This window comes from Dipteris shenzhenensis, chromosome 27, assembly GCF_047967505.1.
Source record: "Dipteris shenzhenensis isolate YYH24624 ecotype China chromosome 27, Dip_SZ_1.0, whole genome shotgun sequence".
NCBI lineage: Eukaryota > Viridiplantae > Streptophyta > Polypodiopsida > Gleicheniales > Dipteridaceae > Dipteris > Dipteris shenzhenensis.
The window spans coordinates 8,010,450-8,033,073 of NC_141622.1; the positions used below are offsets into that span (position 1 = coordinate 8,010,450).

The window sequence follows — 22,624 nt, forward strand, 5'->3', positions numbered from 1 at the left end:
ACAATGCTTAACACTCAGGTGAGACTCCAACCATTGTCATTTGAGGAGTTCTGTGCTTTACTTATGGAGGAGGAATTGAGGCTTAAAACTCGAGATGGAGGTGGGAATGGGGATGCTGCGTTCTTTGCCACTGCGAAAGGCAAAGGTGGTTCCCCCACCAAAGGTGACTCCTCTACTAGTGGTAACAAAAAGAAGGGCGGCAAGAAGAAGTTTCAGGGAGAATGCTTCTACTGCAAGAAGAAGGTCCATGTGATTGTAGATTGCCGGGTCAAGAAAGCAAATGAAAAGAATGGTACCCTGAAGAAGACAGATAAGGGGAAAGAGACAGCTAACATAGCAGAAGAGAGTTGGATCTATTTTTGGCCATTGAGGAAGAGTATTTCTTAGTTCAAGAAGCGTCAACCACTGATTCATGGGTGTTGGATAGTGGTGCCTTCCGTCACATGACCTACAAGCAGCGTCTATATTGTTCCATGTAGCCTCTACAGGAACCCATCACCATGACGGTTGGAAATAATGCAAAATGCCCTGTTGAGGGTACATGTGTGGTTTCATTTGTTTCTATAAGTGGAGATGTTAAGAAACTATCTAATGTGTTGTATGTTCCACAAATCAAGAGAAATTTGCTATCAGTTGCTTCCATAACTGACCTTGACCATGAGGTGAGGTTCAAAAAGATAGGAGTAAAAATTCTGGATAGTGCTGGCAATCTTGTTGGCATGGGAGCAAGGAGGAACAACCTATATGAGCTAAGTGCTCTTACAACCACCGTTGGAGTGGGCACAAGTAGACTTTGCCACGAAAGATTTGGCCACATCAGATTTGCAATGCTGAAGGGATGCAGAAGTAAGGTATGGTTGCTCACTTACCTACAGTAGTAGAAATCAAAGAACCATGTGAAGCTTGCATGATGGGCAAGCAACAGAGAAAGGCATTCCCACAAGAAAGCAAGAATAGAGCAAACGCTCCTCTAGAGTTGGTGCATGTTGACTTCTGCGGTGAGATGCCTACATAGGCCTTGGGTGGATCTTCCTATTTTTTATTGATTGTCGATGACTATAGTAGGAAGATGTGGGTGTACTTTCTTCGCAAAAAGGCTCAAGATTTTGGTAAATTGAAAGAATAGCTACAACTTGTTGAAAATGAAACAAGGAGAAAAGTGAAGAAAATCAGATCGGATGGTGGTGGTGAGTTTGTTTCTACAAAGTTTGGAGATTTTTGCAAGAGCAAAGGGATCAAGCGACAAATGACGACACCACATATGCCTCAGCAAAATTCAGTTGTTGAATGCCGAATGCAGACCACCGTGGAGATGGGGAGGTGTATGTTGAAAGGTGATGGACTACCAAACCACTTTTGGGCTGAGGCTATCAGTACTGTGGTTTACATCCTTAATTGCAGCTATACAAAGGCACTCAAAGGTAAAACACCACATGAGGCTTACAGTAGGGTAAGAAGCCATTTGTCTGCCACTTCAGAATGTTTAGGTGTGAATGCTATGCGCATGTACCAAACAAAGAGAGAAACAAACTACAACCAAAAAACACCAAATGTATCTTCTTAGGTATTATGATGAGAAGAAAGCCTATAAGTTGTTTGACTGAGAGGCAAAGAAGATCATAGCAAGCCGCGATGTGGTGTTCAGGGAGCAACCACATGTAGTAGAGGTAGAGAAGACCTCTTCCACTTTATCATCAATCGAAGAGGTAATTCACTATGGACCTATCCTAGAAGCTATAAAGGAGGAGGAAATATCAGATGATGAAGGTATAAGTCACCAACCTATTGTTACACCACCAGAAAAGCCATTGCCACGATGGGTAAGGCAGCTCTATGACCATAATAACCAAATGCCTATGTCTGTTGAGTAGCATGCAGATGGACCATGGCGGTCTTAGAGAATCAAGGAGCAAAGAAGGGCTTCTGCTCACATAGTCAATATGGCCTTGATAGCTGAGATTATTGCAGAAGTAAAGGAGCCTGCGAGTTTGGAGGAAGCACTTGCAAACCAAGATTGGAAAAATGCTATGCAAGTAGAATATGATAGCATCATGAAGAATGAAACTTGGGAGCTAGTAGATTGATTACCTAACAGAAAGGTTATTAGCACCAAGTGCATTTGGAAGGTAAAGTACGAGGCCGATGGGACTTTGGAAAAGTACAAAGCCAGATTGGTTGCACAAGGATTTTCACAGGTTGAAGGGTTTGATTTTCAGGAATCTTTCACTCGGACTACCAGAATGATCACTATACGCATAGTACTATCAATGGTTGCTCATAAAAAGTGACTAGTTTATCAAATGGATGTTAAATCCGCATTCTTTAATGGTGACCAAGGAGGAGGTATATGTGGCTCAGCCACTTGGGTTTGAGGGCCCCCATTCTGAGAACAAGGTATGTAAGCTGAAGAAGACTCTGTACTGGGCTAAAACAGGCCCCAAGAGCATGGTACCAACAGATAGACAAATTCTTTCATAAATTAAACTTCAAAAGATGTGCCTCAAATGCTAACTTGTATGTGTACAGGAAAGGTGGAAAATCTGCTATTATTGTTCTATATATGGATGATCTCCTTAATTACAAGTGACTATGAAGACATGATCCAGCAGACTAGAAAGGTGTTGAGCACAGAGCTTGAGATGACAAACTTAGGCTTGATGCACTACTATTTAGGGATTGAAGTCTGGCAAGAGCTAGGCCAGATCTTCATCTCTAAGTAGAAATATGCAAGGGAGATCTTGAAGGCATTTGGTATGTCCAAGTGCGAGGAGATGGCTACACCTATGGAGCTAAATGCGAGGCTGTCTATGGAGGATGCCTCACCACCAACAGACATCACGAGGTACAAGAAGTTGGTCGGTAGTCTCATCTATATGTGCAACAACAAACCGGACATCAGTTTTGCTATTGGCATTTTGAGCAGGTTCTCCGATAAGCCTTGGGAGAATCATTGGAATGCAGGGATGCGGGTGCTCAAGTATGTGAAGGGCACTCTTGATTATGGCATCACTTATGGTACAGGCACTTCCTTCGCTGGTCATTGTGATTCAGATTGGGCTGGAGATGTTGATTCTAGGAAATCAGTTTCTAGATATTGTTTCTCTTTAGGCTTAGGTATCTTCTCTTGGATCGGTAAGAAACAACCAATAGTGGCATTGTCTTCTACCGAGGCTGAGTACAAGGCAGCATGTTTTGTTGCTTGTGAAGCAGTGTGGTTGAGGAGGATCTTATGGCACATGGGAGTGCAAGAGGATGAGGCAACTATGCTGAGGTGGGATAGTCAAAGTTGCATGGCCATTACTAAAAATCCACTATTTCATGCACACACAAAACATATAGAGATTCAATATCACTATGTGTGTGATTTGATCGAGGACAGGATAGTGGAATTGGTCTAATATCCAACGGAGTAAAATGGAGTAGATATCTTCACCAAGCCACTCAAGAAGGATCAAATTTAGGGTCATCTTCAGAGACTTGGCATTAGGCCAAGAACGCAGTTCACGTACGGGTGGACATTGGGGGGGGTGTTAGTGTGAAGATAGTGGGAGAGAAGGAAGGAGTCTCACTTGCGGCTTTCTCACATACACAATGGGGGAATACACACAGAGGTGGAGGCTGAAAACAGTTTTCCTCTTCTTAGTTGTGTAAGCCAAAAGAACTCTAGTACAAAGAAATAGAAGAACCCTATATGTGGGTCTCAAACCAAACTCAGCTAACTAAGATGGCATACTAACTGAGCCACAAACTAGAGTAGATAAGGATAGCTGTCATCCAGCTATTATTCATGGGTGGTGTACCAACCGCATCTACAGCTAACAAGTCGGTGACATAAATGCACAACGCTCACCCTGGCATATCACGAGTGGAGCTTGATATCTCAACACTCCCCCTTGAGCTCAATCCCAATTCCTACATACCAAGTAGGTCTCTGAACTTGCACAGCTTCTCTGCGCCCAATGCCTTTGTGAATATGTCAACTACTTGATCCTCTGTGCTGACCTAAACTAGATCAATAAGACCTAGTAAAACCTTCTCCCGCACATGCACCTCAATGTGCTTTGTTCTAGCATGATAGACTGGGTTATTTGCCAAGTGTATACTGCTCATGTTGTCACAATAAATGACAACTGGCCCATCTGTAGACTGATGCATATCATAGAGTAGCTTATGCAACCAAGCTACCTCACATGCAGCCATTGCTACACCCCTGTACTTAGCCTCTGTGCTCAACAAGGCAACTGTAGGTTGTTTCTTGTTGCTCCAAGTGACTGCAGCACTCCCAAAAGAGAACACATATCCACTGGTAGATCGTCTATCTGAAATACTACTAGCCCAATCAGCATCAGTGTATCCATGCAATTGTATCTGAACCCCAGCCTCATAGAATAGTCCATACTGCAATGTGGACTTCACATACCTGAGTATGCGTCTAGCCGCATCCAAATGTGGTTTCCTTGGAGCCTACATAAAATGACTTACCAATCCAACACCATAGCTCAAATCTGGCCTGGTAATAGTCATATAAATCAAACTTCCTACTATGCATTTGTACATAGTAGGGTCTTCCAGAAGCTCACCTGCATCTGAGCTCAGCTTCACATTCTGCTCCAAAGGAACTGAAATAGGCTTACAGCCTGTCATCCCATATTTGGACAGCATGTCCAATCCATACTGCCTCTGCAAGAGCTGTATCCCACTTGGTGATCTAATCACCTCAATGCCCAAGAAATAATGCAGCTCTCCCAAATCCTTCATCTCAAACTTCTGCTCCAATAGCATTTTCACATGAAGGATATCTTCATCACTATCACCTGTGATGATCAAATCATCAACATAAATGACAAGCAGCATAATACCTTTCTCTATTTTTCTCACATAAAGTGAGAAATCTGCCTTGGAAATCTGAAAGCCAATATGACAAGATACTATCCTATCTTGTTAGACCATGCTCTAGGTGCTTGCTTTAAGCCATACAAGGCTTTTATCAACCTGCAAACACACTCAAGATGAACAGCATGAACATAACCTGGTGGCTGCTCCATAAAGACCATCCCTTTGATGCAGCCATAGTAATGACTGCTCTTATGGTTGCCATCCTTGCAACCGGACTGAATGTTTCCTCATAATCAATGCCATATGTCTGTGCATACCCCTTGACAACTAAACTTGCCTTGTATCTATTCACAGAACCATCTGCATTGTGCTTCACCTTATAAACCCACTTATAGCCAATTGCATTCTTGTCTTTAGGCAAAGGCACCAATTCCCATGTAGCATTTGCTTCCAAGGCATCCATTTCTTCATCCATGGCTTTCTCCCATTTTTCTTTTCCCATGGCTTGCTTAAAAGAAGTGGGTTCTGGTTCCTGTATCACTTTGACCATATAGGCATAGTGAATGGCTGTAAATCCATCATATTTCAGCCTATCCACAGGATATCTAGCTCTGTTAGACCTGTGCAAAATAGACTCACTTCCAGGTGCTCTCAAAACATCCCTGGTCTTCCTTACTCTAGGTGTAACAATAGAAGGAATACCCAACTCATCATCAATGCTCTGTTCTGAGCCACTGGATTCACCATCCACATAAGAGTGACCTGCATTCACATCAAACATGGGCCGATCTACCTTCTCTTTTCCTTTTCGTGATACCGGCATACCACTATCTGCATTACTTTGCGAAGATTCTCTTGATCTCAATCTGCGTGTCCATGGCGAAGTATGTGAACCACTGCTAGAGGACACTGCAAGTCCACTAATATTTTGTGATTGCTGCTTTGAATTCTATGCATCTACATTATCAATCACATTTACTGGTATATACCAACTACTCATCTCATCAAAAACATCTCTGCTCACTGTAAACTTATGAGTAGAAGGGTTATAACATCTATACCCTTTCTACTATAGAGAATAACCAATAAAGATGCACTTCTCAGCTTTTGGATCCAACTTTGACCTCAACTCATCTGGGACATGAACATAGGCAATGCAACCAAAAATTTTCAAATGAGAAATATCTGGTTTCCTACCAGTATACATCTCCTCTGGCGTCATGCCATGTATTGGTGCAGTGGGAGCCCTGTTCATTATGTAAACTGCTGTAGCAACTGCTTCAGCCTTATAACAATCTGGGTCTTTTTCATTTAGCATGGCCCGAGATACCTCTCCAATATGCCTGTTTTTCCTTTCTGTAAGTCCATTTTGCTGTGGGGTATGACTGCATGAATATTGCTGCTTTATGCCATGCTCCTGCAAGAACCTTCCAAACTCATTTGAGAGGTACTCTCTCCCTCCATCTAACCTTAGGCATTTTATTTGTAGGCCTATTTCTTTTTCAACCATAGCTTTAAAAGCTTTGAAGTGCCCAAACACTTCACTTTTCTTTTTCATAAAATACACCCAAAATTTTTTGCTGTAGTCATCAATAAAAGTGACAAAATAGTGATAGCCTCCAATAGATGTAGCTTTAGTAGTCCACAGATCAGAGTGAATTAATTCCAATGGCTTCTTACTCTCTTGAACATGCCTAGGAAATGGTTTCCTTGCCTGTTTTCCAAATTGACAGGCTTCACATACCTTATGCATTTCTACAACCTTGAATTTAGGCAATCCTGCAACAATATTTTGGGCTTGCACTGATTTAAGTCGTTGTACATTAACATGACCAATGCGTTTATGCCAGATATCAATATCTGCAACTACACCGGTCCCATGTGCAAACATTGCTGCACTCAATTCAGGCATGTCCGCATCTAATGTAAACATCCTGCCCTTCTTCTTTCCTTTTGCGATCAAGCGACTGTTATTTTTCATATCCTCAACAAAGCATCCATGAGGATTAAATCTGACCTGCAAGCCCTTTTCAACCATTTGACCAATAGAAACTAGGTTCTTGGTGATGTTTGGGACATGAAATACATCAAACAGGTATTTCTTTTTCCCATCTTACATAGACAAAGGAATTTTACCAATCTGCACAATAGGATGTGCAGTATCATCACCAGTCTCCACAAATCCTGGTCTTTCCATTTTCCTTGCATCCTGCGTCCATTCTGCATGACCTGTCATGTGGTTTGATGCACCTGAGTCAACATACCACACATCATTGCTCTCTTTTGTAGTTGTCACAGAATTGGTCATGTGCTGCACCATAAATAGATGCTCATTTCAGTCATCACCCTGTCTACTAGAAGATGCATAATTCCCTTGCTGCAATTTTCCATTCATGATGTCATTCTGCTTTTTGTAGTAGTCTTTAGCCATATGACCCATTTTACCACAATAGTAGCATTCAACATTGCTATTTGCATTTTGACCTCTCTGCCATCCACCACGACCTCTTTAGCTCCCCCTGCCTCTAGAGTTACCATGTCCTCCTCCAAAGGACTGGTTTTCTTGAGTTTGCTGCATATTTTGATTTCTACCACGGCCTCCAAATCGGCCTCCTCTACCTCTGCCTCTACCTCTTCTAGCATTTGAGCAGAAGACAATTTCTTTTGAAGTTCCTCCTGAAGAAGATGCACCACCATTTCTCTGCTCTTCAGAAATTAGAAGAGCAAACAACTCCTCAAAATCAGGAAATTTTTCACGGACGGCAATGAATGTCCGGAACCATGCATAATCCTTTCCTAGACCATTCAAGGTCACAGAAACTAGATCATCATCTTCCACTGGCGACCCAATGGAAGCAAGTGCATCTGCAATTTTCTTCACCTTCATGTGGTAGTCATTGATACTCATATTTTCTCTCTCTGCACATTGTGCAACTCTTGCTTGAGCTGCATTTTCCTAGCTTGCGTATTTGTGCTGTACATTTTTGCCAATGTATCCCATGCCTCCTTTGGCATACTTGCATCTTGAATATGCACAATCATAGAATCCGAAATACTGATAGAAAGCCAATACATAACTTTTCTGGCTCTCATGCCATCCTTTTAATGCCTGCATTTCCTGTTGATTGGAAACATTAGGAAGAACTGGTTCTTCTTCATTTCCTGTAATGAACTCCCAATAGCCTTTTCCCATAAGGAAATTCGTCATTCTAAACTTCCATGCCTGGAAGTTATTCTTGTCAAGCTTTTCAGTGACAATCTGTGAAAGGAGAATCAGACACTGTTATAGAACACTGCAAAATATTTTATCACTGTAAAAAACACAGCTTTTGCCTCACACGAGCAAATCTGCAAAATCTGACAAAAGTGGTATTTGACCACACATTCACTTTCTAGTGACGATTTTGCATCAACAGGAAACAAGGATGATTCTGCAACTCCCAATATCTCTGCGCACAGGCATACGATGCAATTTCTATGGCAACTTTTCACTGACCTGCAGAGCAGTGGTCGCACAGCAAAAGCAGGGCCTTTTTCTGAGTGCCTGCGAAGAACTTCCGCCTTCAAAACGGGCCCCGAAATGGCCTCGAATCAGAAAAATAAAGTCACCAAGGGCATTCCTCTTTCCTGTAGCATATACTGCCCTCTCGCCACACCGTGAAGGGCGTCTCAATCTGAGACAGTGCACTCTTGCACTTTCGGTTGTGCTACCTGCTGAGATTTGCTCCCAAACTTGAAAAAGGAAAGCAACACTGGTCCTCTTACCAGGACATCGCAAACTTGGTTTGCTTTCTTGAGCTCCTTACCACGAACCAGGCTCTGATACCATGTGAAGATAGTGGGAGAGAAGGAACGAGTCTCACTTGCGACTTTCTCACATACACAATGGGGGTACACACAGAGGTGGAGGCTGAAAACAATTTTCCTCTTCTTAGTTGTGTAAGCCAAAAGAACTCTAGTACAAAGAAATAGAAGAACCCTATATGTGGGTCTCAAACCAAACTTAGCTAACTAAGATGGCATACTAACTGAGCCACGAACTAGAGTAGATAAGGATAGCTGTCATCCAGCTATTATTCATGGGCAGTGTACCAACCGCATCTGCAGCTAACAAGTCGGTGACATAAATGTACAACGGTCACCTTGGCATATCACGAGTGGAGCTCGATATCTCAACAGTTAGACATGCTCAATGCCCCACCCTCCTGGTAACCACCAGTGGTCCAAGGTGCTCAAGTTGTAAGGCCCCCATATGAGGAGAAGCCATGTGGGACACTGGATGGATCCTGACTTGCATGTCAGATGAGTTTTATCAATGAGACCATTGATGGTAGAAAGGTGATTGTATGGGAGCCGCTTATTCTTGTTGGGGCCTGGGGGGTTCGGGGGCGAACGAGAGGCCTTGAGGCGATGCTATAGGAAACATTCCCTGAATATTCCATGGATGACTAGTCGAGTCCACCAACTAGGTTGACTGGTCAACTTCACCGACTGGGTTGACTAGTCGGTTTCACCGACTACGTTGATCCGACTACTACCCTCATAGAAAGAGGCGACCTCCTCAATCCATTACATCAGATCATTTTAGATCAGATTAGATCTTCCAGCAGAGATCTTCCAGCTAGTAGCTCTTCACCTAGTATCTGTCTAGATCGCCATCTAAGCTCCACTGTGGGAGCGCACGGGTGGATGGAGCCATCATCTGTACTACATCAGTATTGAGGTGAAGGAAAATTTTGTGCATCTCCAATTTGCTGTGTACTCTCTATTCTTTGTTCAGTTTCTGTTCCGCTACACCATGTAATTTAACAGGATGTGGACCTATTTGAGGAAACAATCAGAGGATGCACGCTAGCCAATGTGTTCGGAGACAACCACTAGTGTAGGACGAGGGAGATATGCAAGACAACACCCCACTGTTCATACTGACGTATGATGACATATACCAGTTTTCGCAAACCGGCATACCAAGACACCACTTGTCTCAAGACATGCACAATCAACTTCCTCTACGGAGCCGGAATTTCAAAATCCTCCATGCCTCCTTGTACCATCTTGGTCCAGACAAGGTCCTTCGTAGATGTGTTCCTCTGCATGAACAACAACCGGTGCTACGGGAAGCACACCAAGGCCGAGGGCCATTTTGCCAAAGATACCACCAGTATGCAAAATCCTTTAAGCTAGCTTGTGGTGTCCTACAGCTATAGGTGATGCCTTTGCCTATGCAAAGCAGTGTGATGCATGCCAAAAATTGGGATAGGCCACTATCAGGGACTGCATGCACAACCTAGTTCTCTCTTTAGAGTCGTTCCAAAAGTGGGGCCTTGACTTGGTTGGCCCATTCAAGCCTGATGCCCACCCATCCAATAATCGCTACATCCTGAGTGGGTGAGGCGAGGCCTCTGAAAGACAATTTGGCTACATCAATTGCCAAATTTCTCTATGAGCAAATTGTCACGAGGTTCAATTGTCCATTGAGATTGTCAATGAGACCGAGCAGTCCACTTCATCAATGAAGAAGATGACGAGGTGACACATGATTATTCATAAGATGTATACCATTTATTATGCCTAGGAAAATGGCCAGGCAGAATCCTCCAACAAGATCATGACAACTTTGATGAAGAAAATCGTCAACGAGAACCATGTAGATTGGGACCAAAAGCTATATTGGATTTTGGGACAGCTTATAAGGTAGCAACAGGCCTCACCCCTTTCAAGATGGTATATGGAATCAAAGCAGTGGTGCCCATAGAGTACTTGGTTCCAAGCCTTTGAATCGCATTTACAAAATGACTAAGCCTAGAGGAGTTGCTCACCCACTTTATGGAACAATTACAACAACTCAGTGAGACTAGATTCATTGTGGCCCATATTGCTCACATAATGCAGTACCACCATGTGAAGAACTAGATCTTCAAGGAGAAAACCTAGGCCCCCACCCAAGCAAGATCAAGTTCTAGTGGGCCGAACCATACTAGCTCATGCATTGCTTCTATGATGGCAAGTTTTTACTCGACATGCTTAAGGGCAAATTTTCAAAAAGCCAGTTAATGGCTACCTCCTTAGGCCTCATTTTGGCTCCATGATGCCATCTCCCTTCCTTGATAAATTGAAAGAAGGTCCAATCGTAATGGTTGCATGTGTGGATTTAATTGGCCAGATGTTGATTCACCAAGTGACAGGACACGCTCCAACTTAACTACAGTTTGTGGGGTGCAGCATGCCAAAAAAATCCATCATCACTTGACATGCATGCAAAATGACTCCTTGCCCTTACATGCCCAGTTTTCCTCATTGTCACTCATTCTTTTCGTCATTTTAAACCCTTTGCATCACACTTCTACTCTTTGTGCTCTCTTGCACTCGATGTCCTATTCTTCCAACTACCACCATGATGACTTACAATCGATTGTCGACCTTTGACACTACTGTCCTTGATGAATGGATCACAGTGACGTGTCTCAAGGATGCAAAAAATCTACCATGGAGCATGATCCCCGTTAATCTTGAGGCTAACAACATCATGGCACAACTCCAACAGGGGAGGATAGTGTGCATAAACAATGGTGAGTATTTGCTCAACACCAACTTGGTGGCTTCCATGCTTCATCTCCCCCTCGATGGCAAAGTCCATTGCTCCAACGCCAAACCCAAAGTCATGGGGTACTATTTGGCAAGAAGACCGCCCGGAATACCTACTCAACAAACACACTGAACCTCTTCTCATCCCCTACTACAAATTTTGTCTTGAGTGAATTTGGTTGCAAGTAAAGCCTACTAGTATTTTGGCTGCTACAATAGGGTGGTTAATCAAGTAGAAGATGGAACACTCATGGCATGGGCACACTTATTTATGGAGTGCTTCCTCGACAAGGTCGAATGACTCATTGATCCCAACAATGCATAGAGCCTTGTTGGTCAAGTGTATTCTATCATGTTTGCATTCTCATTTCCATCAAGAGTCGAAGGGCTGGAGGCGCGAATCCCACAGAGACGCCGAATGTGGGAAAGCACCGTTCAAAGTGCAAGCTAGAGAGAAAACCAAATGCAGCAGGAAGGCCCCGCATGTCATAGATGTGGAGGATAGATGAGACCCCGTCTTCGAAGCATTTGCGAATGATGACTTTGAGTTGATCACTTCATTCGCACTACCCTGGGGTCTCAAAACAATGACCTTCTTTGAGGCACCACCACCAGCTTCCTCAATGAGCCCGAATCTCCTAGCACCCCTTCTCCCTATTTGGACTGCCCCAAATCGTTCCTCGCCAACCCTTCCCTACCCGCCTCTTTGGCAATTCTGATCATACCACCCGCCTCAGTGTCTATTCCACCTCCCTGGGTGACTACAGTTGTCAACACAGGGGTCATCCCCAAGCTCAACAAGATCATCAAGATATACTCTTCAAAAGGAATATTAACAAGGCCCTATCATCAAGACATCCACCACCATTACAAGCAAGTGCTCGGGGATGAACACGGATCAATAGGCGCAGTCAAAAAGATCGCCTTTACCGCGCCTCTCACTCAATTGGCCACACTAGTAGAATTTCCTTTCTTTCTTTGCCAAGAAGCATTGAGCTGGCCCACCATTGTGCCCAATACCTTATAGACTCTAGAGTATCTGGCGATAAAAAAAAGGATGGACAGGTTGCATCAGAGCTTGCACATGCCAATAGCAAGCTATAGCAATAGGAGCAAGAACTAGTGTGACTATGAGAGGAGTTCGAAATCAGGTCTCCTAGCTATCACAAGAGGTGGAACGCCTCAGGCATACATATCAGAAGGCCACGGAGGAGCATGTTCAAATGCTGGAGAACCTCTAGATATGAAGGCTCGATCCCTTCTCTGGGATACACAGCTCGGCACGGCCCAATCCCCATGGACAACAACATACTGACAGAGTTGCAAGCACTCATCATGATAGAGCAAGCCTAACGATGGAGACAACACACTAAGCACCTAGAGATTGTCCTAGCATCCGACTGTGCAAACAGATGAGCCGGAGCCAGATGTGGACGCCATAGGGACAACTGAGCATCACTAGGCCAACCAGCCAATCTTCAAGATAGGGCCATGAGATGACGCTTGCACCAGATGCCAACATCCAGAAGTAGTCTGCCCTGTCCCTTGTAAAGGGAAAAGCCCCTCACACGATAGAGCCTCCACGAATGTATGACCTCCTCCTCCTTGCTGAATTTGCTAAAGAAGTAGAGTCCGGACCCTCGACTCTAGCTCCTACAAGAACACATTCTTGCCCTGTAATTCAACTAAGATGATGCTAAGGACAAACTTAGAGCAGCCAAGCAACATTTTGGGCTTGAGTCCAAGACCTAGGTAGAGCAAGAGTATGAACTCAAGCAGAGCGTGAGCGCCCTCCAAAAAAAAAGAGCATAGACGTGGAGCAAAGAGAATTCGGATCCTTCGAAAGATGTCCCGGCCCATGAGTCGTCGATGGTCCAGCTAGCGAAGAAAGATCCTATCCCTCGCCTTCTCCGACGAGCAGGGGCTCTTGCTCGCCGTCATTGGAGATGCTGAGACTCACCATGGCTTACAGCATGATGGCAGTGACGATCCACATACTGCGGACAAACAACAATGACCTACTCGAGAACCAGTAGCTCTAGCAGAACCTCAGCACTACCCGGTAGCAATTGATATTCAACTAGTAGATTCTTGACGATGCCTGCATGGGTATCCAATGCCTTGCTCATTTGGTGGCACACTCGAAGATTCCGAAACCCGCATGGTATTTGGTCTCTCTAGGCTATCCCAAAGACACACACGCAATCGAGCCAGCTAGCGCCACCACCTCCACCAGCATCATCGAACGTGCCAGCCATTGTGCCTCGCCAACAAGTGCCTCCACAGCCCGGGCTCCACCAGCAGTCCAATCAGCGCAAATCCACATGTTCTTGGTTCGTCGTCATTGGTTACCATCCTGACTACTACTCTTCAGTTGTCTTGCCTACTCCTTCAATGGCTCGGCAAGCTCCGGAACGACGATGTGGAGGAACATGCCATGATGTGTAGTCGGAAGCTCTATTTGAGTTCTCAGCCCTGGCTATGCCATAAATTGATGTAATTTTCTTTTTATCAGTTGTGTTGACAATATAGGTTTAGCTCCCCTTTAAGGCATCTAACTCTACTAAGGCCTTGTGGATTCCTACTTTTCAACTGTTCCCTTAGGGGTGCCAAAGTGTTAACCAGTCCGACTAGCCCGATTAAGCATTCTGGGAACATCGGTAGGTCCGACCCTTGGATTCACCACGCGATCGTACCTCCATCTGAGAGAGACTTTAAGGCATAAACAAGAGGGTGGCCATTGTTCAATGCGGTGGTGCACCTGGTTATTACAACGGCGCCCACACAACTAAGATGATGAAACCCGATGGCACCTTACAATAACCTTTTGGCAAGAAGTAGACTTTAAAAGGGGCACCTTGACCCTCTATGTAAGTTGTTGATTCTAGACTTTTGAAATACAAGTGATATTTCTCAGTTAGGACCTACCCGTTGAGTCATAGCACTATGTGGGTGCACTTTGAGCGCTGTATTCTTCAAAGTTATGCATTCTATTACAACCTCATTTTTCTTTGTTTTTTCCTGGTGTATTTATTTTCAGTATTATATCAAAATGTTTGATGCAAGCAACCGGTTTCAATTTTGTACCCCGCATAATGCCCAATCCGGTTGCTTCGTTTCCTAGCTTGCGACTGTAGTTTAGTCGAAGCGTTGTATTGATACGATCTATTAGCAATATATAAGTAGATGATGTCAAGTATATATGATAATGGTACATTTCAATTGGCTACATGTTGCTATCACAATAAAGCCATATTCCTCTTTATCTCCTCTTTATTCCATTTTCATCAATGAGCTTGAGCATAATGGCACAAAATTTGAACTAGGCATAGTAATAATCTTTCAACTCATAAAGACCTCAACAAGTCATTCATGCTTCAAATAAGCCTAAGCGAAAGGACAATCAACAAACTTGGATTTGCACAACCTTCTACAATCTTGTTCTAATTCACTGTGTCATGCTTGGCTAGTAGCCTTTGCTTGCTGCACTTGCTACTTGTGTCACATCAATTCTAGTGTCAATTAGGTCTACTCTTTGTTGCATTAGTTAGTTCGCAGTCAGTGTGTCATGTTTTGCTATATGTTTCTTGTCTTTTGTGAGCCCATGTCGAGTCGCTGCAGTCACCTCTGTCCTCTCCACCTATTGGTAATTTATATAGTAGTGTTTTTGGTAGGTCTGTGTGTCCCAAGTTGCTAATAAGCTTTGCGCTTCTTTGCTTGTTTGTTGTCCCACGTGTCATTAGCTTTGTTCTTCTACAATTCCACTACCACTTTTCAGTGCGGCATTTTAAGTGCATGGTGTTCTTGGGTCTCTGCATCGCGTGTGCTTGGTGTACTTGTCAATCAAGCTCCTATATGCAAAGATCTAGCTTGAAACCACTTTTAATAATGTAACTTTGAATCGACTTGCCAAGATATACTGTTGCCAAGCTGGAATATTCTTTTGAGTCTGAAACCACTTTTAATAATGTAAATTGGAATCAACTTGCCAATATCTAGTATTGCCAAACTGGAATATTCTTTTTAGCTACTAACTAATCTAACAGAGTTTGGCTTTGTACCATTCCAATTGCATTTTGGAAAAATTAAAGAGATTCCATGCCATGCTTGTGCTAAAGGTATCCTAGTTAATGAAAGCATTCCATGTAACCACATCTTGCATTGGCAACTCCTTGAAATTGTGCACACCCCTGAGGTTCCCATGCTTTGCATAAATGTTTGTAAGGGTGCCACCAACCAATACATCTAAAACTAGGTCACTTTTCCCATGTGGACATGAATGAGCTTGCCTTATTGAAGGGTTTCTTTTTTTTTTCCCAAAGAAAAAGAAACTTCTATTAATTCTTGAAATATTCAAGGGTTGCTACGCTGGAGAATGCTTTAGAATGTTGAAGAGTGTGACATAATATGGTTTAATGTTCTCTCGAGGTACTCTCCTGGTTGAAGGTGTAACAAAACCGGGTTTCATGTTCTCTCATTACATTTGTTGAAAAATATGGAGAGCCTCATGTGCATGTCCATGTTGAGCATAGGTTGTATTCAATACATTGAATGTAATTACAACATCCTTTGGTACATTAGTAATTCCTACATATGCATGTTCAAGTCTCCCACTTTTGGCATACATATGAATCAAGGTGTAGTTGATTGTCATAGTAGAATCGGGCTTCTCTTTTCACAACACACACACACACACGTGCGCGTGCACACAATTTTTTTTGGGGGGTGAAATCCATGTAATTTTATATTACAAGAGGCAATTCCCAAAGAGGGAACTTGCAATTACATCATTAGAAGATCTCAATATAGGTGGTTTTTGAAGCGCTTGCATTCCCAAAGCATTGCCAAGATCATATATAGGAAGATCAATGTCATATTGCTCCTTGTCGACTAATCAATGAGAGTCGTCTCAGTATCAATCAGCCAAGATAGGTTGCTTGTAGAATCCGTGCAAGTTGGAAAAATCAAAGCCGTGCTAATTTTGGAGGTAAAGCAAGTTGAGAGCTCCAAGCTGTAGCAATAACAGTTTGAGGCGAGAGACAATAAAATTGAGCAATGTTGCTAAGTTGGGTCGTGTTATTAGAAGCTCGAAGTGAAAAATGATGCCCATTCGAACTGCCAAAGAAATCATCCAAAAATCACGCTCTCATCATCAGCACAGATCAAAGAAATCACAAGCTTCAACCTAATGAAATCAAAGAAGGGATGAATACTTTATGAGCACATAGAAGAAGGCACACGTGGCGTACAGGGAATTTTCATGCTGGTGGATCTCTAAAATTACAATCGAAAATATTTTTCCTTTCTACCAAGCCAAATCACAACTAAGGCCTACTCAGGGGCAGGCAAAAAATAAAACAGGAGGCACAGTGTGTTGGGTGGGTTGCCCTTAAATATGAGTAGATTTCAGCAAAGTAGCATAGTCTAGGGTACAAATGCTCCAGAGCAATATGGAGACCGTGTGATCCATGTGATGTTTGCTAGACCGAAATTGCACACCACTACCTCATTCGCTTTGTCCAACAAGACATTGGCAGTCTTGACATTGCGGTCACAGTATATGATCTTGGGGTCACATTGCTCATGCAAATAGAGAAATCCTCGTGCAGAGTTGATTGCATGCACTTGCGTGTATGAAAATCCAAAGGGGGCTTATTTGAGAACATGAATTCAAACAAAGAAACTCCAATTTTAGATTCAAGCTCTCAAGCATCAGAGGAAACTTCACCTCAAGGTCAAAATCAAGCATCAAAGGATGCTTAGCTCTCCCATCATTCTCGATTGGAGTGAAAGCCTTTATGTTGAAGGAAAAAACACTGCTGTTTAGCATGTATGGGGAAACAAGCACGTGTTGAGATCATGTAGTAGCCGATCAAGCGGAGCAAATTGCGATGAACCACTAGACTTATCATCTATAGCTCCACTTTGAATTGCCCCATCTTCTGAACATATTTCAATGGCTTCACTTACAACCATCCCGAGCATCACGTTGGCACCCTAAAGGATTCACTGTTGCTTCCTTCTCTGCCGAACCGAGAAGAGCTCCAAGGAGAACACTGCATCATCGAAGCGGCTAATGCAATGAGAGTACTTTTGTGGAATTCCTCCTGCTTGTAAGTCGATCAGTCCTCTATTAGCGTGATTCTGAGTTTAACCAAACGGTTTACAAGAGGAGAGCATTCCATTACAAACCTTCTGATGTAGCCACGAGAAGATGATCTTGCAACAATGGGCTGCCTTGAGTAGTCACGTGAAGAGAATCTTGCAAGAATGGGCTGCCTTGAATAGTCCACGACCGGTAATTCCATAATTGCATAGAAATGAATTTCCTTCAACACTGAAAACAAAAGATGAATTGAATGGATGCCAGGATAATGCTGTCATCCTCCATCCCCAGGGGGGCCACTAAGAAATATGTAAGATAGCACGTGCGATCAACAAAAGGGGTTTAATATTCATATGGAGTTACAGAAAATATACATACATAAGGGGCTTTTTAATTCAAAAAGTGAAAATTTCCATACATAAGGGATACTTCAATGATCTCAAAATTTATAGAAGGGGTGTATATTTGCACATGCTATATGGGGTTTTTATATAGTGGCTCCCTTGGGCCTCCATCGACCTCTGACATGTCCACATTATAAACTCAAAACAACCAACCAAGTACAAGCAGCTTGGCCGCAAATCCGAGAAGATGTGATGCAATGCCTAGGAAATCTCATAAGATCTGGAAGGCCAAATTTTGCTGAAGAAAAACGAAATCGAGCTTTTACACTGTTTGCAAATAGAATAGGTTACGGATGCTTGGAGAGATTGTGCTAGAGAGCGAGGTGTTATCTCTCATCTTTCCGATTCTCCATATCTTTTTTTTGGAAAGTTTGCTTTCCAAAGAGTAAAATTCACCCATAGAAAGTCTGCTCAGATGGGAACCTACCTAGTTGCTATAGCCTGCCCCCAGCGGGAGCAATGCTAACAATTCTGTTGATTTTGAAACGGTTATGTTAGACCTCATTCCCGCTCAGTGCTTAGGAGATAGGTTCGTGCTGAAGTCCAAAATGTTGAAAGATATGTACGGAATTCTCCTTAGTATCGCCGTGTTGCAATGTGATGTCACCTAATAACCCTCTTTCTCTTGATGAAGTGCTCGGGCATTGCTCGGCCCCTGGGGCAAGAGAGCAACGGCCCTGGGGCAAGAGAAGTCATAGCCGCGATAAGTGCAATGGCGCGCCAACCTACTCTTACCAACAGAACATAACGGTAGGCGGTCAGTGGCAGTGGCAAGGGTCGTTAGTCGTCATGAAACATACTCGCTATGTGCCTGCATAGGCTTCAACGGCTCAGCTCCCCTGTCTCCATTGTTCAAACCACGTCTTCAGCGAGCAGTTATGGCTCCTTTTCATGCTCTGAAATTGGTCACTCTACTCTGTTTCTGGTCCGGTAATGCTCCTACCATTTGCTCATTCGTAACACCGTGCTTTTCTTTCTAGTTTGAAGCATTTTGCTTGAGCAATTCTCTATGTTTTAATAATTCTCCAACAGATGCTGCTAGATGGGTTGTGAAATCGACGATCCTCTCACTGTTCGTTAGATGGGGTGTTAAATGTGATTATCGATAAGTTCTTCAAATGGGCTCTCTGTCACGAGGCATATCAAAAACGCAATTTCAAAGGAAAATCAACGCCCAGCGTTTTTGAATCAATAGTCATGATAACAGGCCTTTTTACATATACATCTGTTTCTGTGAAGAGTTCGCAATGCACGATTTGATCCCCACCTGGAGATGCACCGCACTCGTGATGCAAGTACGGCATGACACTGTGGTGCAAGTACCCGTGATGCAAACGTGGTCTTTCTTACATGGCAAGCGCCACTGGAGTTGGAGACTTAGTTGGGCCTGTCCTTTGAACATTCCACCAATCTTCTGGCTTGTCATTCGGCTGAGCATTTTTTGGCATCATGTCCTTTTTGTAGCAGCCGTTTAGGCATCTATATTTTGGTAGGCTGGAAGACGTTTGTTGCTCATGCCACGAGCTCGCTTTCCTTCTTCTAGTTTCCGTTGCTTTTGTGATTTGGGTGAGCCATTTTTTGACATCATCTCTATTTTTGTGGCAGCCATTTGGAGTTGGAGCTGCAAGCTCAGGCGTCGATATTTTGGTATTGTCGGCCGGCATTTGTCGATCATACATTTGCCATCTTGCTAACCAGCTCGCTTTCCTTCTTCTAGCGTCCATTGCTTCTCACTTCCTTAGTATTTTGTATTCATGTCCATGGCATTTTTCTGCCGAATAGACTTCAGACAATTTTTTCTCATGTCATTCTGCAGACTTTCAATATTATATTGCATGGCTGTTTTGTAGTACAAAGGACAGATTGTCCCCAATGTATTGAGGTGGTGCACTTTACGCATAGTTTGGAGAGTTAAAGCTTTTGCTTCTATATATGAAGTACGCCTAGTTGATACCTTGGCTAAAAACATGCTCCCCATTCAATGCAGGTTGGGGCTACGTGAGAGTTGTGCTAGCTCTCACTTATTTGGAGTCGTGAGGAAATTATGTAACCAGGGCCAGCTTGGTGAACCTACTGAAGCTTGTGACAGTGAGTACAAGGGTAGAACTATCCTTTCAACAGATGTCTTCTATTTTCTTTTGCGAGAGTGCATTAGCAGAAAGGATCTGTATTACAACATGTGGTCTTGATGAAAATGCCTTTTTGGGAAGTCACCTCATTCGCATGTACACTATCTGTGGGAGTTTGCAGGAAGCAAATCAAGCGTTTGACAGAATACCTGAGCCCACTGTGTTCACATGGCAAGCAGTCATTTCAGCCCAGATTAGTCTTGGACAAGCTCTTCAGGCTATCAAAATGTATCACTGTATGTGGATGTCAGATGTCAAACCAGATCAACATGTATTTGTTGCTGTCCTTAAAGCATGTGTTGTTGCAGCAGCCCTCTCAGAGGAGAAGCAGATTCATGCACAACTTACTGCGAATGGTTTTGCATCAAATATTTTTGTTAGCAACACCCTTGTTGATATGTATGTGAAATGCCATAACCTTCAGGATGCGCGCAGTGTGTTTGATGAAATGCCATGGCGTGATGTGGTAACATGGACTGCGTTGATTGCAGGATATGCTCAGCATGGGTATACTCAGGAGGCTATTGAGTTTTTTCAAAGGATGCTATGGGAGGGTGTGCTGCCAAACAATGTTACATATATTAGCAGCTTGAAAGCATGCTCTGATATAATGGCCCTAGATCAAGGCCATTTTCTTCATGCATGCATTGTAAAAAGAGAGCTTGAGTCTGATGTGACAATCAGCAACACCCTGATTAATATGTATGCCAAATGTGGGACACCGGAGGATGCATGCGTAACATTTAATAATATGCCAAATCCCGATGTAGTTACATTCAATGCATTGATTGCAGCTTATGCTCAGCATGGACATGCTCACAAGGCTCTCCATATTTTTCAACAAATGCAACAAGAGGGCATGAATCCAGACCATATTACATTCATCAACATTCTCAAAGCATGTTCCAGCAAAGCAACCCTTGACCAAGGCAAGCTCATTCATGTCAATATTAGGGAGAGTGGCCTGAGTTCGGATGTATTGGTTGGCAATACCCTTATAGACATGTATGCAAAGTGTGGGAACCTCAGGAATGCACACAAAGTTTTTGAGGAGTTGCCAATGCGAGATGTGGTTACATGGAATGCTTTAATTGCAGGATACCTTCAGCACGAGCATAGCAGAGAAGCTCTTCAACTTTTTCAACAAATGCAACTGGATGGTACAAAGCCAGACTGTGCTACATTTGTTAGCATTTTGAAAGCGTGTTCCAGTTTAGCAGCACTAGATTCTGGCAGGCTGAGTCAGATGTACATTACTGAAATTGGTTTTGAGTTGGATCTGTTTGTATGTAGCAGCTTGATGGACATGTACACCAAATGTGGAAGTCTTGATGATGCTTGCAGTGTGTTTAACGGATTGCCACAACAGAATGTTGTGACATGGAATATAATGATTGCAGGGTATGCTCAGCTTGGCCATAGTCAAGAATCTCTTCAACTTTTTGACCAAATGCAGCAAAAGGACATGGAGGTAGACAGTGCTACATTTGTCAGTACCTTGAAGGCATGTTCAACCCTAGCAGCCTTGGATCAAGGCAAGCTGATTCATGCTCATGCTACAGAAACTGGTTGCACTAGACCCAGTTATTGGAAATGCTCTTGTTGACATGTATGTCAAATGTGGGAGCCTTGAGGATGCACATACAGTCTTTCACACAATGCCAAATCAAGATGTGGTGACATGGACAACATTGATTGCTGGATATGGTCAACACAGTGATTATCAGCTGGCTCTGCACTATTTTGAGAACATGCAAAGTGAAGGCTTGAAGCCAATTGACTAACTTTTGTTTGTCTGCTAAGTGCTTGCAGTCATGCAGGCCTACTGGAGGAAGGCTGTCTTCACTTCAAGGCAATAAGCGAGGCACATGGTCTCACGGCAACAGTTGACCACTATTGCTGCATGGTTGACCTTCTCGGCCGTACTGGAAGGTTGACAGAAGCAGAAGACCTCCTCCAAACTATGCCATTTGTTGGGTCCCATATCATGGGTCTCAGAATGGTACTGAGTCACTGCAAAGTACACGGCAATGTGGAGTTAGGAAGACGATGTTTTACTGGTCTAATTACAGAGGACCCAAGAGATGCTTCTGTTTTATGTGCTTATGTCAAATATCTATGCAAATGCTGGCATGTTGGAGCTTGCATATGAAGTAGAATACCTAAGACAACAAGCAGATGCATGGAAAAAGCCAGGGAGGGCTGTAATTGAAATTGACAACCAGTCCACTTAGGCAGTTCATAGGTCATTATTATCCCCAAATTTTACAAAGTTGAAAGCTTTTATGTACAAAGATATTTAATTGATTTGGAGGAATAACTATTTCTCCCAGTCAGTGTCCATCTGCAGATACCAGCAAGCTTTGGTATTACAATTGCGTCATCGGATGCACATTAACTAGACAGGTTGCCATACTTAGGCCAAGCATAGAATCGCAAACATTTCTATAAAAACTTTCCAGCTAAAATTGCATGGCATGCAGCTCCGTATTTATACAGTCGAAAGACATTTTAGTCTGCAATACGTACTTGTTAATATAACTTAATACATAAAGGTCAGGGTG

At 43.2% G+C, this 22,624-nt stretch overlaps 1 pseudogene across 1 annotated transcript; it reads left to right on the top strand.

Annotated features, from left to right (window-relative positions):
• Positions 1 to 18,901: 18,901 nt before the first annotated feature.
• Positions 18,902 to 22,312, top strand: LOC147883819 (pentatricopeptide repeat-containing protein At5g27110-like; annotated as a pseudogene). The gene is made up of 2 exons (XR_015543677.1): positions 18,902 to 19,420; positions 19,537 to 22,312. The product of XR_015543677.1 is annotated as a pentatricopeptide repeat-containing protein At5g27110-like (transcript).
• The last annotated feature ends 312 nt before the right edge of the window (positions 22,313 to 22,624 follow it).